This window comes from Seriola aureovittata, chromosome 22 (genome assembly GCF_021018895.1).
Source record: "Seriola aureovittata isolate HTS-2021-v1 ecotype China chromosome 22, ASM2101889v1, whole genome shotgun sequence".
Classification (NCBI taxonomy): Eukaryota; Metazoa; Chordata; class Actinopteri; order Carangiformes; family Carangidae; genus Seriola; species Seriola aureovittata.
This window is the reverse complement of record NC_079385.1, coordinates 13,269,505-13,289,170: the sequence shown is the minus strand read 5'-3', so window position 1 is coordinate 13,289,170 and position 19,666 is coordinate 13,269,505. Positions and strand designations below refer to the sequence as shown.

The 19,666-nt window shown below is 40.5% G+C and overlaps 1 long non-coding RNA gene across 2 annotated transcripts in view; it reads left to right on the top strand.

Moving 5' to 3' along the window:
• Positions 1–19,666, top strand: part of LOC130163872 (uncharacterized) — a 72,121-nt gene that overhangs the window by 19,702 nt on the left and 32,753 nt on the right. Inside the window, exon 3 of one of the 2 annotated variants that reach the window (XR_008826532.1) lies at positions 14,264–15,315. The exons of the other annotated variant lie outside the window; for it this stretch is intronic. This is a non-coding gene — a long non-coding RNA (uncharacterized LOC130163872). Of the gene's footprint in view, positions 1–14,263; positions 15,316–19,666 lie in introns of those variants that run through there. 2 annotated transcript variants of the gene reach the window in all.

Below are 19,666 nucleotides of genomic sequence, written 5' to 3'. Positions count from 1 at the left end.
GACCAAATGCACATTATAGAATAATTGGTAACAAAGTCTTAAGTGCTGGGATAAAGTCTAAAAAGTAAAACTTTGTAAGTGGTGATAGGAAATCTGCCTTTTTCAGGAAGTTAAACTAATGTTCAAAGCAGCTGCACTTTTATTTTTATTCATTATCTCATATGGCTGAGCAGCTGCAAGTTGGCTGTGCAACTAGAGCAATTGTCCGTCTCATAATTGTAATTATGGTTCTTTTTGCCACTTTTATTCAATTGTCTTGTGTCTGTAGCCAGTGCTTCAGCAGTTGCTAACAACACTGGACAATGTGTTTTTCGTCCCAAATTTCGATGAGATTGGTCCACAAATGAGTTTTTTCAATCATACATTTGCGTACATTTTCGATTCTTGATATCGTACAATTTTAGTTTCCTTGTAACAGTCTTTTATTAATTTCAGATTATTTTGTTCAAAAAAAAAAAAAATATATATCTTGGCTACCTGATTGAGTGAATCACACGGGTTTTACTTGTTGATCCAGCATGCTTTGTGGTGGGGGAGCTATATGCTTCTGCTATTCTGTATTTGTTGTTGTTTAATATCTAAGTTGCTCCCACTTTCATAAGTGAATGTAATATTAAAAACAGAAACTTTGAGTTAAAAAGTATTTGAAATCAGTCTTGGTGTTGACTTTGCACTGTCTGATGGATAAATCTTTCCCTTTGTTTCTTTGAATGGTAGATTGCAGTTAAATTATTCCTGCCTATTGCAGTTGCCATCTTTGATGTGTATTATATAAATTTAGTTATCAATCCCAAGCTCTTCATTTCTTCCTCTGTTTTTCTGTGTCTGCAGCATATTTGCGACTTGGTTATTATTCAGTGATGATGGCAGTTTTAGCAAAAGCCATACAATAGGTCCTATGACTTAATTCATACTCAGTTGTATGTGTGTGAGAATGTGTGTGCTTGGCCGAGAGCAGTGACGGCCTATTTGAGTTCACACTTCACAGAACATCAAATGGATAAATCGATTTGAAGGCTTGCGGGAAAAATAAATGTATGTATGTATTGTGTGTATGTGTCAAGGTTATGCAAACAAAGCTGCACAAGCATATTCACATGCCCCAATTGTGTGTGTGTGTAATAATGTGCATGTTGCTATGCATATACCACAGTGCGCACATAATTGATCAATGCCTAGCATGTGTGTAAGCATAGCATGTGTGCAAATATGATTTTGTGTGTGCACATGCATATTCATTTGCATATTGCATATTTATGTAGCTGCCTTCATATCAGAGGTGCAGCATTCTTCACGTTCCATCACATGCAGGGTTGGTTGAGTGAGAAGAGCCCCATAATAGGTCATCCTCGCTACCATAAAGGACACCTATCACATTGTCTCCCCTGCAGAGCCCTCTTTACATTGAACGTGTGCATGTATGACCACCTCACTGCACAAATTAACAGTATGCTTGGCGATAATTTCATGTCATCCTTATCATCACCCCATACATGGCTAAGAATTTTCCACAACAGTGAAACTGAACCATCTATCATGGTGCGTTAAGTGAAACCCTGTGAAGTCATGCTGTTCAGTTCATCACAACTACTGGTGATGTCATACTTGAGGTCAACAGGCCATTTCTTGCCCACATAAGTGTGTTGTTTATGCTATTTGATGTTATGGTTACCAAAACCTGCTGCTGAATGAACTGCAGGCTTTAGATGGACAGTATAGTTTAGACAGAGTGAGAGGGGAGGGGAGAAAGCAGCGTCAGTAAATGATAAACTACAGTAGTCCGCAGTTCATTATGAAAGGAGTCATGGTGCTTATGATGTAAACATGTTTTTATTACTACTCAGTGTGCACGGTTTATGAGTGATCATTTAACATTATCACTTTACCCAAAGATGATAGTGAAATCACGCCTCCTAAAGCATCCAAAAAATAACCTGCAACATTGCAAGTATCTTATTACTGAGCTTTTGTGCTTATGCAGCATGAGATGACTCATTGATTTGATTTATTATTAAGACTAAGATCATCTCTGATGTCACTTGAAAAAATGCTTCTTATATTCATAACTTATGAGTGTTTAGTGAGTGCGGATGTAATTATCAAGCGTGTGTTCTAGTAAGTAGCTATATTATTACTGAAATTAATCAATTAGCCGATCGACAGAAAATACATTTGGAGAATCAATAAACTGTGTGTCTTTTAATAATCAGAAAGAGTCAGCCTTGCTAGTACCTCTGTGATGTTCTTGTAGTCACAGTGGCACTTTGACTTAAATGTAAATGTTAGCATGCTAACATGCTCACAATGACATGTATAGTGGATTTTGAGCTACTGTAAAATTGTATGTGACTTTGTCTGTGTGCCTTAACGTTTTCTGTTCATACTCCACTACCTGTAGGTGTAACATGATGCCAGCGGTAACACTAGGATCCAACTCCCTCACCCTGGCTCCTTCTCCTCCTCTGTAACATACAAAGTAATTACATCTCTTTCCACTCCACACCCCTCCCTCACACACACCACACCCTCGTCTCTAGGCTCCAAATGTCACCCTCATCAGCTCAATTATCCACTGACTTTAACAACATCCTTACATAACCCATTTAGGTCTGTGCTCTCTGAGAGCTTGGAGATGACAAACTTCCACTGCCATCCTCACACCCAAATGATTGTTTCTACCTTTTCTCACCTGCAAGGATTTTAAGTAGATGGTGCTACGTTAAATACATACATTTTAGCCATGTGCCTATTTATGGTTGTGTTGTGCGTCATAACATCCTTTTAAAGATGCTTTAGAGGATATTCTTTTTTGGAGCCTGTTGACTCTGTTAGTATTTGCTTGCGTACATTTCTCTGGCTACTTGTGTGTATGCATTGTCAAGCCAAAGGTCATTGAATAACTGAATCATTCCTGAGAATACATAACTGGCTTATTCATGAACTTCCCCAAATAGATCCTCCAGGGTCCTGCCACTCATCTGTTTTCATTCACATTTCCCCCACTCTCTTTATTTCCAGTTCCCCACTGAGCATAGCATTTTATTTATGGCTCAGCATTTACGGAGAATAGATTCACTTTGATGAGACAAAACTCCACTGGAGAAGACTTATGATCTATTTTTGTGCAACAGCACATGGGACTCACGTGCTTGGTAATAAAATGCCCTTGATGTGTGCCCTTTGTCTCACAGAGGGAGAAAAAGCTGCACATGCATACATAATGGAGGGGGGGGGGACTATTTTGAGATGACTTTTTTCTTTTTTCTCTTTTGACTGCGATTCATTTGTCTGCTAGTGGAAAATAGATGTGAATCACTCACCATGGCTTCTCTGCAACATCCATTCACTCACTATACTCTCCATTCTTCTGTCCTAATTTACTCCGTCACTCTGTCTTCCTGTCCTTCTGATTCTCATCCTTTGCTTCCAGTTTTCATCTCCTTGTTTTACACAGTTATTTTTCTGAAATATTGCCCTTTTTCTTTGCTGCTCCACTGACAACAGCACAAATATATCTGCTCCACCGTATCGCTTACAAGTAGTTCCAGTTTCTGGTTATTATTTAACTCTGTCCATATTTTCCATGCTTTCAGACGTCCTCCCTCTCTCACCCCTGCCGTCACCCTCCTCTCCTCTTTGTGGGCACCCTGAGTAGCCTGTGTGATGTAATTGTGTATGAGAGTCATGTCACCGGGGCTGAGCAGGAGATTATAGATAGAAAAGGACTGCAGTGCCGACAGGATAGTAAGGGAAAGGGTTCTCACCACCTCACCACCTCATCTTCTTTCCTCCATCTTTCAAATCACGCTATCATTGATACTTCTGTGAAACCAAAAACAAATGTTGTCGTGGACATACTTATTGTTTGTGTCGTCAGACTCCTGCAGAACTGTAAGTGTCTCTTTGTGCCATTACAAATGTCACATTACAGTAACCTCCCTGCACCCAATTGCCACCCATAGATTTAAGGGAGAGCCCCACAGTACTTGGGCGTTTATACTTATAGATAGCTGGGAGTTAGCCACAGCACCAAATTAAACTATTGGCTACTTTATTGTACTTCATATAATAACGTAGCTGGTAGTATATTATACCATCTGTGTAGTCTCCACTTGGTGTAGTGCAGTCTAGTGTGTAAACCCTGGAATATACTCACTACACTTTATGAAAATTCTCAAGTTTAGTTTTTTTGATGTCATCTCAAACCTGTTATACTCTTTATCAAAAAATAGTAAAGTATTAGAACCTCTTTTTAATATATTGCAATTTATTACAATTATCAGCCCACAAAGGTCTCTAAAAGGCAGTATTTACTGCCTGGCTGATTTTCACAACACAGGTAACCACATTGGCGCTTCAGCATGAAAAGACATGAGTATAAATTGATATTGTCATGCTCCATATGTGTCTGCTTCTCTTTTTCCAGTCAAAGCTTCCCCGATTCCCAAACTGTTACCTCTTGTGTGCTAGCTACTGTAGCGCCTCCTGTAGCCTGAGTATCTTCAGCTGTGACACCTCTCATCCTCTGTAGCATTTTCCTAATGAAACCAGTTAGGTTAAGGAGCTTTCACTAATCGCTGCATTTTTCTCTGCACTCTCTCCTCCTTTCTGAAGCTCTCTCTGCCTCACTCTCTCTCTGATTCCCTTGCTCAGTTTATTGCCCATTCCAGCTAAATCCACGCAACCCTCTGTGCTATTGTAGATAAAACAGCCTTGGCTCGGAGTCTCGGGGATCTGTCACTGCAGCATTATAGAATACATAATGTGCAGGCATGACATGAGCCTTGACACCTACTGTAGGCCTATTAAATGTGGAGTGTGAGTAGCACACAGTCATTTCACGCAGGGCAAATATTAAACAGTTTGTTAGCTGAATCTGGCTAAAGGGAGCTAATGGCTCGGTTTCATTACTGCAGTCAGCTTTGTGATGTTTGAAGCCTGAGTAGAGCATCAACACTGTGTGTATCAACGCCACTCCCATTATCACTATTTACTCTGCAGAGATAGTGTGTGTTTTAGCTTTTTGAGAAAAGGGAATGCACGCAGCAGCAAACATCGTGAGCCAAGTTTTTCAGCATTTCTTTGACTTATCACCCAGGGGAAATTAGTTTTCAGTATAATTTTCTATTAATTATGAGATGTTGGATGTGTATTGAGACTTAAATGTTTTTTTATCATTCTCAAATGGTACCTTTAATGATCAATCCCCTGAATGAAAACATATTCTGAAAACGTTGATGATAAGCCAGCAAAAGCTGAGTGTAGATCTTGTTGGTTTCTGTATATTTCCCAGACTCCACTATCCGTAGTGCAGCGATGAGGCGAGGGATTATCACTGTGGAGGCTGTGAGATACCGAGCAAGCTGGAGACTGAAGGTGCTGCCAGCTAGAAGCCTCTTTAACCTTTATCAGACAGCAGATAGCATCTCAGATAACCTTAAAAGACGGAGGGAGGGAAGGAGTAGGAGTGAGTGGGAGGGATGAAAAGGGGAGTAAGGAAGGAAAGAGAGTAGTAAGGAGTTTGTTGCAGAATTTTTCTCCTTAAGGTGACAAGAAGCTTGTACAGTCGGTTCAAGGTCAATGAATGGCATATAGCGTATACCGGGAACCAGACAATGTCCTATAAGCCCGTCCATTATGTTGAAGTGTTATTTGTGTCTCCCTTTTTAAATCCTCACACCACTATCTTTATTTTCTCTTATTCTTGCCCTTTCAGTCTGGCTGTCGATCTATCTGTCTGCTGTCAGTCTGTTTCCGTCTCTCTCTGTAACTGCCTCATCTGTCTCTGTGCTGCACTGATAAGAAAGTGCCCGCCCTGTCTCGGAGGAGAAACCATGGAAACGTACCAGCCACGTGTTGACATCACAGCATGTTAAATATAACCGCCTCCCGTGCCACACAACTAGTTGTTCTGCCGTTGATCCTCGCCTGGCTATAAATACATGGTTTCTTTCCCATAATTGCAGCTCCGACAGGCTTGTTTGGATGGAGGGAGGAATAGGAAATGCCAGAGAGAAAGAAAGTGTGCCTTCGTCTCTCTTGCTGTGCTTCACCACTCTGTGTGTGTGTGTGTGTGTGTGTGTGTGTGTGTGTGTGTGTGTGTGTGTGTGTGTGTGTGTGTGTGTGTGTGTGTGTGTGTGTGTGTGTGTTTGTGTGCATGTGTATGCCCTCATTTGACTCTTTCTCATTACACCCCAATCAAAGAGATCGGTAGAGATGGTAAAACTCGTTGCGATAATCTAAGTTAGGACAAACACTCCAGAATTACCTTATATTAATAAACGGTATTGTAACGCTATTTCAATATTATGGCTGAGGTGATGTAAATTTCCTTTTTACAAAAGCATTTACAAAATGTGATTCATATATTTGTTAACATACTTTGATGTTTTGGCTCTGTGCTCTAATTATGTTAATTGTAACATGACCAAGAGATTATGATTTAGTTTGTAGCCTGGTTAAGTGTTTGTGCCCGGCTCTACCTATCAAGATGCAGACAAGTAAAATGTGTGATATAATTAGAAGAATAATATAACATTTTGGACATGCTCTTTGTTTTTCTGGAGGGAGTTTAAGATTGGATCCATAATCATATTTGACTATTAAATGTAAATAGATTAAAAACATCTGCCAACCACCACTAAAGCTGACTAATTAATATGTTCTTTCCAAAAACTCAAGTGTATACACAACAATTACGTGAATATATCTTGGCTCGATGACTTCTAAGAGTTCTGTCGTTACTGTTAGACAGAAGAAATAGTCCGGTACATTTCAGTTCAGTTTTTGTTCAAATTAAACAAATGAAGACGGAGCTGTTTCCCTGTATGTCTGTCTCTTTATTCAAAGCTAAATTAAGCTAATGCTGGCAGTAGTGTCATACTTACTGTACAGATATGAGAATGGTACGGATCTTCTTGTCTAACAAAAAAATTTAATGTGTATTGCCTAAAATGTTGAACTATTTCTCTAAAGGATTATCAGGCATATTGATTAGAGAGGTTGAGAGAGCCAAACTTATTTGGACAGATAGAGATTATGTTTATTAAAGTAATGATTTGTTATCTGATGATCTGGATGTTGTCAAACCCAATAGCTAAATACAAAGTGACTGTCCCTTTACCTGTTGTGCCAGATTGGATGAATATACCTTCTAACTAGAGTTGACAGTCTGTATTTGAAGCTGGTTGTGTCACTTCACATCCACAAGAATAAGAGCACTGAGCCAAGAAATTAAAGTGTCTGTTGCTACTAGTTTTTATGGTGTGTAGTCAATTGGAGATCTACAGTGTATGGTTCAAATATTAATAGAGACACATATGTCAAGGAAAATGTATGATATACTGCATCTATAGATAATGCATGCTTACAAGGTGAAAAGTGACAATGATTCATGCTTCAGGGTTTTTTTTAGACAAAGGAGTTACATTGATCAAAAGCAGTTAATTATTAGGCAAAACACGACAGGGGCTGATGGAATTGTCCTCAGGTATGTTCAATGCAACTCAGCAGTAAAAAAAGGAAACCACTGAAGGGCTAAAACTAGATTGAGAAGGAGAGTAAAGTGTTTGTCTTGAGTCTGTCTGCCTGTCTTTATGTAACTGTCACTGGTGTGCATGGGAGATGTTGTGAGCACAGAGCATTGCATGTTGTGACTCAGTCTCTTAGCAGCCACCTCATCTTCACAACCCCGCGGGTCCCCAGAGGCCGGTGCACGGCCGACCAATCAGAGGCAGATGCCACAATGGCCAAAAGGCTGGTGCTGGGCTGTCGCCAGCCAAGAAATGGTTTCAGTCTAGGAAATGGACATGCGTGTTGGTGTGTGTGTGTGTGTGTGTGTGTGTGTGTGTGTGTGTGTGTGTGTGTGTGTGTGTGTGTGTGTGTGTGTGTGTGCGTGTGCGCGTGTGCGTGCGTGTGTGCGCGTGTGTGCGTGTGTGTGCGTGCGCGCTCTATGCGAGTTTAATCGTCTCTGAGTGCGAAGAGACGGAGGGAGCTAGCTCCAGTGGGTATCTCTGAGTGAATGTGTCTATGCTTGTGCATGTGTCCGTTTCTATCCCATTGTCTTCTAATGCAGCTTAATCTCCTTAAACCCAGATGATTTGTTATTTCCCCCTCTCACGTGCATGCACACACACATATTTAAAGATCCTAAGCTACTTCCTCAACAAATAACTAAACATTTTTGACCGATGATTATATTTTAGAACATTTTGTCACGTGATCTCGTTTGGTCTCATGGAATAACTTTAAACTCTCTTTTTCGTACGATTGTATTTTAATTTTCCAAATATATATCAAGCTACATCACATTAAACGCTTTGAATAAACCAAACAAAAAACACACGGTGACCACCACATCAAACTCACAAGATAGAACAACAGTAAAAAAAAAAAAACTTTATTTATTTATATTGGGTCAACTACATGTTTTCATTAATCATGATGTCTTTAGTTAATGAACAACTTTAAACTCTTAATTAGGGCTGTCCCAAACGATTATTCTTTAAGAAATTAATCTAGCGATTATTTTTTCGATTATTCGACTAATCTAACGATTATTTTTTTTTATTAACCTAACAGTAATTTTATTGCAATTATTTTCCCACACACATAATTTTATTTTTATTTTTACACACACACACACACACACAAAAAAAAATTTTTTTAACATTTCCCAAACTTTGGAGGACCGTGTGTGAGCCTTTTTTGCCGCGTGTTGCTCCACACGCTCCGTCGTACTGCTGGTAGACGCCGCCATGTTGTTCAAATAGATTACACAGACGCAAATCATTCACGTAGTCAATCACGTTGTCCCAGCCCTTGCGCTGTGCTTGTATCCGGGTAAACCAAAGACGATGGATATAAACGGTCCCATTAGAAAGTTCCGGTTTTATTCTATGAACATTTACCCTGTGTGGTTTTACACGACGCGTCGACAATAAAATTCCACGTCGAATCATTTTTATAATCGACAACGTCGATTACGGCAGATAATCATCCCAGCCCTACTCTTAATATGTTACCTTTACTAATGTTATATTTGTTAAATCAGTGTTGTTGTTGTTACGGAGGAGAAGAACAAACATGTTTGAAAGTTGGATGTCATGGATTACTTACATTGTCATGACTTACTAAATGCACTGCAACTGATGTGGATATTGGATATTTTGTCTGAGCTTCTTGTTAATCTACTTTTTATTGAGTTTAATACATATTTTTATGTATATAATATTTGATCATTGTAGTCCCCCCCCGAATTATCTGGTGCAACACATACACACAAATACAATAGAAGGATTTTCAAGTCCATTAGTAGCACATGAATAGTGTAAAAACATGATACTGTCATGAATGTATCCTTGTTACAGGGTATATACTAGGCATGCATTGTGTATTTTCATCCGTGAAAGGAAAAAACAAAACTGTCTGAATGTCAATTCACTGTATAGAATTTCCATTTGCAGCATGTTAATCAGTCGTCGTTATTTATTCATGGATTCTTGTTTTTACATGGTGCTGGCTTCTCTCTTGAGGTGAGGTGGTATTTTTTACTTGGCACCAAAAATACTTCAAAAGTAGCTTTAATAATTTACTGCTGACTTTGCTCTTCTTAAGAATAAAATGATTGAAAATAGGCTCCTTCATATCATCTGGGATCATTTTGAATATCAAAGTAGAACGTGTTCTTGAAAACTAAAGACTTGACAAAGGCAAGTTACCCTGTCCAGGTAACTCTACAGAGTACAGAGCTAGAATTAAACAGAGGCTGTTCCATCGCTGAATACATGTATTCTGGGAAGAGACTTAACCTGCATCCTACTGTACCTGCCGGCCTCATTCACAAGCACATGATGAATTAAGTTGAAATTGGTCAATTTTGAGAACTTAATTCCTGGGAAAAGGATCATTTCTTTGGTAGGAATACTCTTTTGTGTTAGCCATGCTGCGAGTTTATCTAAACCACTACAAATGTCATTTGCAAAGGACAATGATGAACCAAAGAAAAACATGGCTACTCTCCATTATCATTCATCAGCTCCCAAGCACTGTACCAAACACTGCAGTACCTCCTTTAATATACTGAAATTAACCTTTTCATATAGAGATTGTGGACATGGCGCCACACCACCCAAAAAGCTCACTGTGCTGACTCCCAACTGTGATGTCCATGTGAGCAAGGCAGTGACTAAGCTTTGTCATTTTGCCCCATGTGCTTCTTTTTCTTTCTTTTTTTTTATTCAGTGTCCTGTGAAAACATGACTAATGTGCAGGTGGGATACGGGTCATGAACTGCGCTAGATAGAAAGTTCTGCCCCTCCAGCTTGCAATACAATAGACTGGCTGCCAAACTTAGATTGTACTCTGTACAGAATAAAACCATAAATTGGGCTATCTTTTTTTTAATTTATGGCTGTTGACCTCTTTTATCGTTTCCTAAACACTGTAATGTGAGGGCCTGCACATGCTCAAGCCTCACTATGGTGGCAACCATTTCAGAGTGATAAGGGACTTCAGAGGCTTAATGTAGGTCAGAGGCGATCAAAAAGACTGAGGGTCAAAGGTGAGGAGCAGGTTTATCTCCTGTGTGAGTTACAGGAATTCCTCCCTGCTGAATATACCCCTGTTTGAGTGAGGAGACTTTGAGAAGAAGTTGGGTGGTGCTTTATTTAGCAACCTTGACCTGTTTGAGTGATGGCTGAGGACTGGGGCAACGGGGAGAGTGAGGAATTAGGCTGAAGTAGATGGATAGATGTTAACCCCTCAGCTGTAGGCATGCACACACTCCATTAGTTTTACTAAACACGAGCCATTAGGTTTGGCAATCACAACTCATTAAGCAAACACACCTTGGTACACCCACACACACACTTTCACCTCCACTGCATCTAACTGTAGCCAAGAAGACTCCGTCTACAGCATACTGTGCACATCTCTTATTGTGCAGGCCGATGCAGTCATACCTTATAGCCTGGGAGGTAATTGCTTTGGGCGCTAACACCAGCAAGACATTAACTACCCAGCACTTGAGCTATTGTAGGCTATAAATTGAAAGGCGAAATTGCCTTTTGGGGAATCTGCTATGCTATCTAACCAGGCCAGGGCCTAATTCAGTCCATTTAGATTATATATGTATGGCATCTAATGTAGGTTCCCCATGATCACATGAATGAATATAAAGTATTCTTATGAGTGTGTGCATTCTATGTATTAATTCTCTCTGCTTTTTCTGTGATCCAGTGTGTAGCTATTTATAGCGTCTCCTATTTGCATATGTATGGAGGCTGTATTTGTCAAGTTTCTTTTTAGCAGCGCAGCACAGGAATTTATTTTGGTGCACACAATACTGGCAAAGAAAAAATATGTGTGTGTGTGTGTGTCAATGTGTCTGTGTGTTTGTATGTAGAAACTGATCTAGAGTGCTAAATGACCTATGACCTGTGCAGTCATTCACACCCTTGGTCACTTACTCCCCCAAGATCTCTTCTCTCTATTCACAGCCATCTTCTTTGAAGTATTAATACAAGGTCTCCTGAACTCCTGCCACAGAAACATTCATCAGTTTTTACTGAGGAGTAATTTCTCACACACTTTGACCCAGTTTGAGCTTCTCTCTTCCCTCCTGAATGACTTTGAAAATACAGGACAGTGATATTAAGAGTTAAGAGAACAGAAGAGGATGCGGGTTCGAGCTTGTGCTGGATTTCTGGGATAAAGAGGTTGAAGAAGAATATATTTTAACCATAAATGATTCTGTGTGCCATCAGATGTCAAACTGCAACTTTAAAATGCTGCTGCCAATTAAACTTCGCAAAAGACAGTGGCTTTATTTTTTCTTATTTATTTTTTTGTCATCTTTCTGTACAGAGCTGTCTCAGTCCCATCTGCTGTTTGTTTTTCACAGCTGTGATTGGTGCTTCCTTTGAATTTGTACATTGTTTTTTAGGAGAACCACACACAGGGTGTCCTGTGTGTGTGCTGAGAGATGTATGGTTAAAGTGCATGCCACATAACCTCAACATTCCCAGTTCTGTTCTGTCCTTCCACCTTTTTGTTCCATGTAACGCCGATCAATAATCTAAAGAATTACATGCTTTGCGATTTATTAATCTAAATGAATCACATATAGCAACATTTGCTGTGAGAATCAAGTTAAATAGCACACCAAACAATACCTTTACAAATGCAAACATGAGGTATGTAGTGCTGGAATTCCATCTGTGTATATGTCCCTGCATAGTTTATGCTTCATGCTGCTGTACAAGTATTTCATGGTTAACGTTTTCGGTCAAGTCGGCAAACTTACTGTAGTTTTCCCCACAAATGTTGCACTACACCAAGGGCATTAGACACGATACATGGCATTCATTTCTTTGCAATATCGCTGCCATGTAAACTGTGTGAACCTTATCTGTCAGAAAGAGTTGGCCTTTCCCGTTTTCAACACGAGATCACCTGCTGATTCCTCGTTGGAATTGCCCTCATCAGAAATTCTGGGACTGTAGTGGCACAGGAGGGTCTGAAGGATCTTTTCTTTGTCTCATTGTCACCAAAGGGCCAAGCGAGAGTTCTTACAGACCAGACACAGGTGGATGTGTCGTGTTTTTGTTGCAATCTTTTTCTATAATGGATTGAAATTAATGTGTTATTGTTAAAACCATAGAAATAATATATTTTTTGTTGCAACTTTGGCCAAAGTGTCGATGGTGTCATTGTCATTCACCTCAGGACCGCTCCTTGAAGCATGAAGTTAGGATTATGGGGGATGCATGTCTCACAACACCGGTCCAGTTTCTCTTAGGATTTGCTTCACACAAACTCCATTTCAATTAGGCTGCACAATAGAACAGTTTTCTCCTTCTTTCAAACTATCAAGAGAAACCCTTTACTACACCAGTGTAGACAAATAAAGAACTCGCTGGACTGTCATTGATCTAATTCTGAGTTGTAGAATCAAACTAAAACACAATGTCACTTTGCAATTCATTTTAGATGGATTTATTTTTTAGATCCACCCACCCACAGTGGCAAGTTTCTGCTAGCTTCTCCCTTATGTATATATCCCCACTCTCACCCGTCTTCAACCCAACGTCTGCCCGAGTGTTTGTGTGCATGAAAAAGGGATGATATGTGCTGCAGGGTCTCTGTTGATGACCCAGACCAAGTCATTCAAATGGGGTGGTAATAAAAGCCTTTCAAGCACTCTCTCTCTTTCTGTCGCTGCCTTTCCCCCTCTTCCACCTTTTTCTGTCTCTTAGTACACATTGTACAAAAAGGAACACACAAAATCCCTCCACAAATAACTGCACGCTAACAGACTTTCAGAAATCCATGGAAATGGAGCTGTTTTTTGGCGACACAGAAAGTAAAGTGGGGAGAAATATGGAAGCAGTCAACAGCGGAGAGTGAACCAAGTGCTATAATTGATAGTTTGACAGTTTGGTTGTTTACCATACTGTCAGATATATTTATCAACATCCTCGTAGTGAGGAAATGAATACGTCTGAATGTGTATCTGGTTGAAACCATCTGAATAATGAGTCTGGGCTTTTGGCTGCACCCTAAAGGTGAAAACGTTACACAACTCAGACATGTAATTCCTGTCTTTTTACAACAGTGAAGGGGTCACCCGCGCAAGCTCAAAATATCCTTCATTTGGGGGATGAAAGTATGTAGGTGTGTATAAGGGATGGGTATGCGAGGGTAACTCTGAAACCAAAAGACACCTAGGGTTTCCCCTCAGCTCACCCTTCCAACTAACCTTTCATGTACTGGAATTCCCCACCCTGCTTCACCTTGTTCCACTCATACTCCCACTTGCTCTTTTAGGTTTTTCCATCACAAGGGGGCTGCAGGTTTTCCCCAGCTAAGGAAGAGCCAGAATCCCCTTTTACACAGAGATCACAGAGATCCTGCCATAGTGCTCTTTATTCCTAAATTGATATGACAAAGTGTTTGTGGGCTTTGTCTCCCCAAAGGTAAATTTCATAAATTTTCATGTTGGGGGGGGGGGTTGTTTTATCTTATTAGGGAAGGAGAGAATGTACGTAACTGAAAATGTCCAGCTGAAAACCCCTTCTAGCTTAATGACATAATGAATTCGGCTGAATTGCAAAGGGCATGTTTATATTTCCAAGTAAGTGATATTGGAGGGCAGAGACAGAAAGAGAGAAGGCTTGCTCGCTCTCTCTCTCACTGGAGGGATTTTCCTTCTTGTTCCTTCATACATTCTGACTGAGCGGCCCTCTCTCCTCTGCCCCTACAGTTCCTGCACCCCTCCATGTCCCCATGGTCGCCGGATTCTCTTAAGATCCAACCTCTGACCTCCAACAACCTGTCGTCTCAGGTTTCCATGGAGACATTTGTCATCAGGACCAATGTGGCGTCTTGGTGGGTTATTTTTATCTCCCCCGCCGCAGCCTGTGCCAGCTTAGTATCCTGGAATGGGGGCTAAAGTCATGCTGCTGGGGGAAGTTCTGGGTACATTTAGGGGCTTCCAGAGTGGGGCTTCCCAGCTGTAATGATACCATGCCAAGGGTGTCCTAGCAGGAATGTGAATCATCCATCCACATGAGCTGTTATAATGCAACATTATGTCAGCCGCACTGCAGCCCGGAAAGTCCTTCAACACGTAGCCCTAACAACTAGAGATGGGGGGATTTTAGCCGGCTAAAAATGCTGCCTGTGTCCACTTGGTTTAGCTTGTGGATGTGTTTCCATTTCTCTTTGATAATGCAGGTGTTAATGTTTAAGCTACAATGTCAAAGGTTCTACTGGCCAAGGCACTGCAGGGGTAAAAAATGAATATACACTGCAGTGTGTGTGTGTGTGTGTGTGTGTGTGTATGTGTGTGTGTATCTGCTGCTTGTGTGTGAGTGCTTGTTTGTAGAAGTTTGTGTTGCTTTCATTTAGGGCTTTTAGTTCCTTGTAAGTGGAATAGTTTCCATGTGTTGTGGCTTTCCAGAATACACACTTTTTGGCAACCCACATAAAGACATTAGCCCAAATAATATTCTCCAGCGTGTTAGTGAAGGCACTCGGATATTTATGATATGCTTGGTCACTGGTGTGAGAATGTGCATGTCCAGTGGAAACTTGGAGCCTCTTGTTTATTGGTTCCTATCATGACAAGAGGGAGTGAAATATTACTATCCAGTCAGTTATGTGGTTTTGTCCACTGTTGTCTATGGGAACGTACCTGTTTTTGTGGAGATTGCCTTTTACATAGAAGCAGATTAAAAGGGGATATGGAAAATTAAAAGAGAAAGGGAAATAATTATATTTCATTATGCTGAAATGTTAAATGGAAAAGCAGGAGAGGTCAATAAAAAAAAAACTGAAACAACTTCATATCCAAATTATTAATTTTCTCTTTACACTTATGTTTTCAGTTTCCGTTTCCATTACACATTTAAGTTTAAGCTTTTAATTTCAACATTTCTATTTAAGCTTCTGTTTTTCACTTTTCCTTTTAATTTTAATTCTAAAGTTATTTATAAGGTTAAAGTAAGGCTGCTTTTCTAAGCTACTTTACATATTCTGTATATTATATATCATCCTTGGCTCTGAGAACTTGAATTTTCATTTTTTTGCCTTTATTAGATAGATCAGTCGATATGTTGACAGGAAATGTGGGGAGAGAAACAGAGAGTAATGACATGCTACAAAGGTCCCAGGCGGAATCAAACCATGGACATTGTGTTTATATATCAGAATGCCAAATAATTGCCATTTTTCACCAATTGTTTTGACATTTTAATGAATTAAAACAGTAATCAAAAAGTTGATTGAACAACTAATTCAAAATTGTGGGTTTGGTTCTTCCAAAACACAGTGTTGAATTTCCGTTAAGACAAAAGCTGACCATACACCTCAGTCGACTGTAGAGTTTGTTCTTAAAATATCTTAGTTGGCTTAAGAAGTCTGGGGGAGGTCATTTGTGAAATTGCCGCCCTATTAATGGAGTCAAGTAATGCCTGTGTTATATCACACTGTGACACTTCAGTCCTATGAGCGGCCTAACAAAGGATGGGTTTTCAGAGCAGGTGGAAACTTCCACTGTCCATTTTTGGCGCTCATACCAAAGTGTCATGGAGTCAGGGCCAGGAGCTTCCAGACCGAGACATTAACACGCTCTTACACCGAGGCATACAGTTTTACATACTTTGTCTGTTTTAATTCTAAGACTCTCTGTCTCTTCTTTTTATCTCTTGTTCTCCTTTTTTGACTCTTAACTCATGATAGCACAGATCTATAAGTCACGACCTCTCAGATCCACTTACGACTCAGAACACAAAGATGGAGCGTGAGCCAGAGGGAGAATGGCAGTTTTATTCTGCTGATGCAGAGATTTTTGGGGCTTTCCTTCTGCCATGCAAGGGATGTTAGTCTACTTTTTGTTTGTTAAAGCATCAGCTGTTTATCCAAGGAGTTTGAAACAAAGATCCCCAAGCTGGGAATTACCATTTTTCCATCCTAAGGTGGATTTCCAGAGTCTCTCTTGTGCCAAGGCCAGACTAAAGGGCTCTGATTTCTGTGTAATCTCCCCCCTGTTACACACCTAATGGTCTGGCCCATGCCCACTGATGATGACTATGGTGATGTCAGAGCAAAGAGCTCAAAGCGGCTTTGGCGGGGTGCAGAGTGCAGAGGGGGTGGGGAAGCTAGAGGTTAAAGAGGTGACATAGAAAACAATCCACAATGAGAGAAAAGATGAACACACTCAAACCTAAAGACACACATTCACACTTACACTGACATGCATGTCCACACTTTCACATATCCATCATACTGCGTAGTCACTTCCTCCAACAAACAACGGACTGCACAGAGGGATTAAGACACACACACAGCGGGATGCCAGCGGGAAGTCATCTCACCAAAAGTCATCATCAGATCAGCACGGCGGTGCTCCTGAGATGCCGAGAGGAGGTCACGTGATTGTGTGTGGTGCAGACCGGTCAGGGACTAGCCATGATGTAATGGTCACACGCATGCCATGGCACAGCCTTATACAGCACAACATCACCATGGACCCCGCAGGCAGACATTCGTCCTTGTGCACCTCGGCAGCTGCCCTCGCATTGGCTGAATAAACATTCGCAGAGGGATTTTGGTAAACAACTGAGGTGCTCGACTATTGGATGGAGTGGCGTTTTACTCCTATCATATTAACTATTTTCCTATTGGTCAAAAATTCATGTTTTGAGGGATTTAAAGAAGCTTTATCTACTGGATGAAACGATTTGAGTGCTCTACTCTGCTGCAGTATTAGCAGAAGTCTTCTTCAGGGACATGTTGAATATTGACATTAAATTAAGTCTTTACTTTCATGGAAAGAGCTGAAACCATTTCCTGGTACAGATGTCAAAATAAGTGGTTCAGCTGGCAGGGCAGCACTTTGTAGCTCCACATGCCATGATCACTAGCACAAAGAAGTTCTCAGAAAGGCACAAAAATTATTTCTGTACAAGTTCAACAATAATGATGAAAGAATTCAGAAGGGCCGTTGGTGTGTGGTTATTATTGGTGTTTATTTAGCATCCACACAAATTGTTCAGTGTAGTAGAATGAAGAGCACCGGCATTGTTCTCATGTTTATTCATATCCCTAGTTATTTCCAGCGTTGGAGCAGCGTCAATAGACAAATGCCCTCTTTGCAATTGGCTGGAGTGGAGTTGGAGTTGTGTTCATTAGGGTAAACAAGCTGTGCTCCAGAGATAGCACTGAGACCATTCACCCCACCCTGGCACTAAGCTGATAGTAATACCAGCCTGCGTGCGCACACCGACACACAAACATCATTCAACTCCTCTGTTCCCTGTTTACTTCAATGCATCGCTGCTCCACCAGTGTGGTAACACGACTCACAACAGAAACAATACAAACGTCGTACAACCTCCCCGCACAGGATCACTAGAGCTCTATGCTCGCCCCTGGCTGTCATTCTCATTCACACTCAGCGGGCTTTTACCACTGTGTCCAACATTATGCTCTATCTGTGCTTGTGGCCCGCCCAAAGTAATGACCTCATCTGAAAGCACAGCTGCCAGTAGGCAGCAGACTGCTTATGAAACCAGGCCATTCTAGCCCTAAAATTCAGGGGTTGTGCAACTGGAGTGGGAGCACAGTGTGCCCGTGTGAGTGTAAGTTTGTATGTGGTAAAAAATGGTGTGATTATGCAACAGAGTTGATATTATAGCTGCAAATAAAATTCAGAGGAATTTTTAGCCGTGTTGTGCTGTTGAAGGACAATTCATCAAGCACACGAGGATGCACACAAATACCTGTACGCACACCTCTGAAAGTCTCAGACCACTTGTGAATAATAGATACAGAAGCGATGTGTCGAAGTCCTTGGAGTGGCCTGGAAACAGAGAGCAGATTAAATGTGCACCAACCCTGACCTCAGCCAGACCGTGTTACACACACACACACACACACACACACACACAGACACACACACACTCACATGCTCATGGTTTGCTGTGATGACAACACTCCCACTGACCAATGAGATAAGCGACAGTTACCAGAGCTCAGAGGAGAAGCTTCATGACAGACAATTGTCTGTTTTAAACCCTCTTCCCTCTGAGCTATTCGTATGGTTGGTGCTAAGTTACTGAAAATGCTAGGACTATTGGTGGATTGTCTGTGTAGCATCTAAAGTTTACAAGCTTCTGACATCACACATTTTTATTTTAAATCAGTTTGCCAGTACCTCATTAAAATCCAGAGGTTTCTCTTAGCCTAATAATTGGCAACAATTTTGTTAGTCAATTAAGTTTTCACTATTTTCTAACATTTTATAAATTAACTGTAAAAATAATGAATGGAAATAATTGTTAATTGAAGCCTTAAAGTATGCTACACTTGATGAGCTTTGTAGTCCAATGGTTGTGTTTGTGATTAAGGGAAAAACAGTATGTCAGTGTAGATATTGTTTGATTTTTGTTTCCTGGCTTTTGTTTAACTGTATTTTCTCAGCTCAGTCTGTGCACTGTGTTTGCAGGTAGAAATAAGTTCTACACATGAATCACTTGTTTTTGATCTCAGCCATTGTTTTCCTTTTTTCCCGCGATAATGCAGGACTGATAGTTGTGCTTCTTTGTGCAATGCACAGATTTTACACGATGATGTAATCCTCAGAGTTAACATTTTTATGCACCTAGAGTTGCATCTCCAGCAAGAGGAAAGAGTTGAAAATGTTACTATGTTGCACTGCATGTTTTATATATCTCTAAATGATTGTGCCTGAAAACCTGAAACGAGTGGACAAAAAAATACAATGAAAGGATTTGAAGGGTCAGCGTAGAAGTGAAAATTAAAGTGATTTATTTTCCGTTTATCTCAACACAAATCTGAACTAGGCCTAACAAACATCTACCTCCGGAAACAACAAGACCTAACTTTCTTACCTTTAAAAAAATAAGTAAACAAAAACAAAAGCAGAGGTGGCACCAATCAATAAATTTAGTGTGTCTAGACAAAAAGTTAACTCCAGGAGTGGTCCTTTTATTGAGAGCCCTTAATGATGATACGCCAACTTGAAGCCAGGAAACCAATGAGCAGGCATGACCGGACTGCAATCATGTGGAAACCAATCAAGCTTGTTATCACCTGGAGAGAAATCAGGGGAGGAGGGAGAGAGACAGGAGGGAAGAAAAAC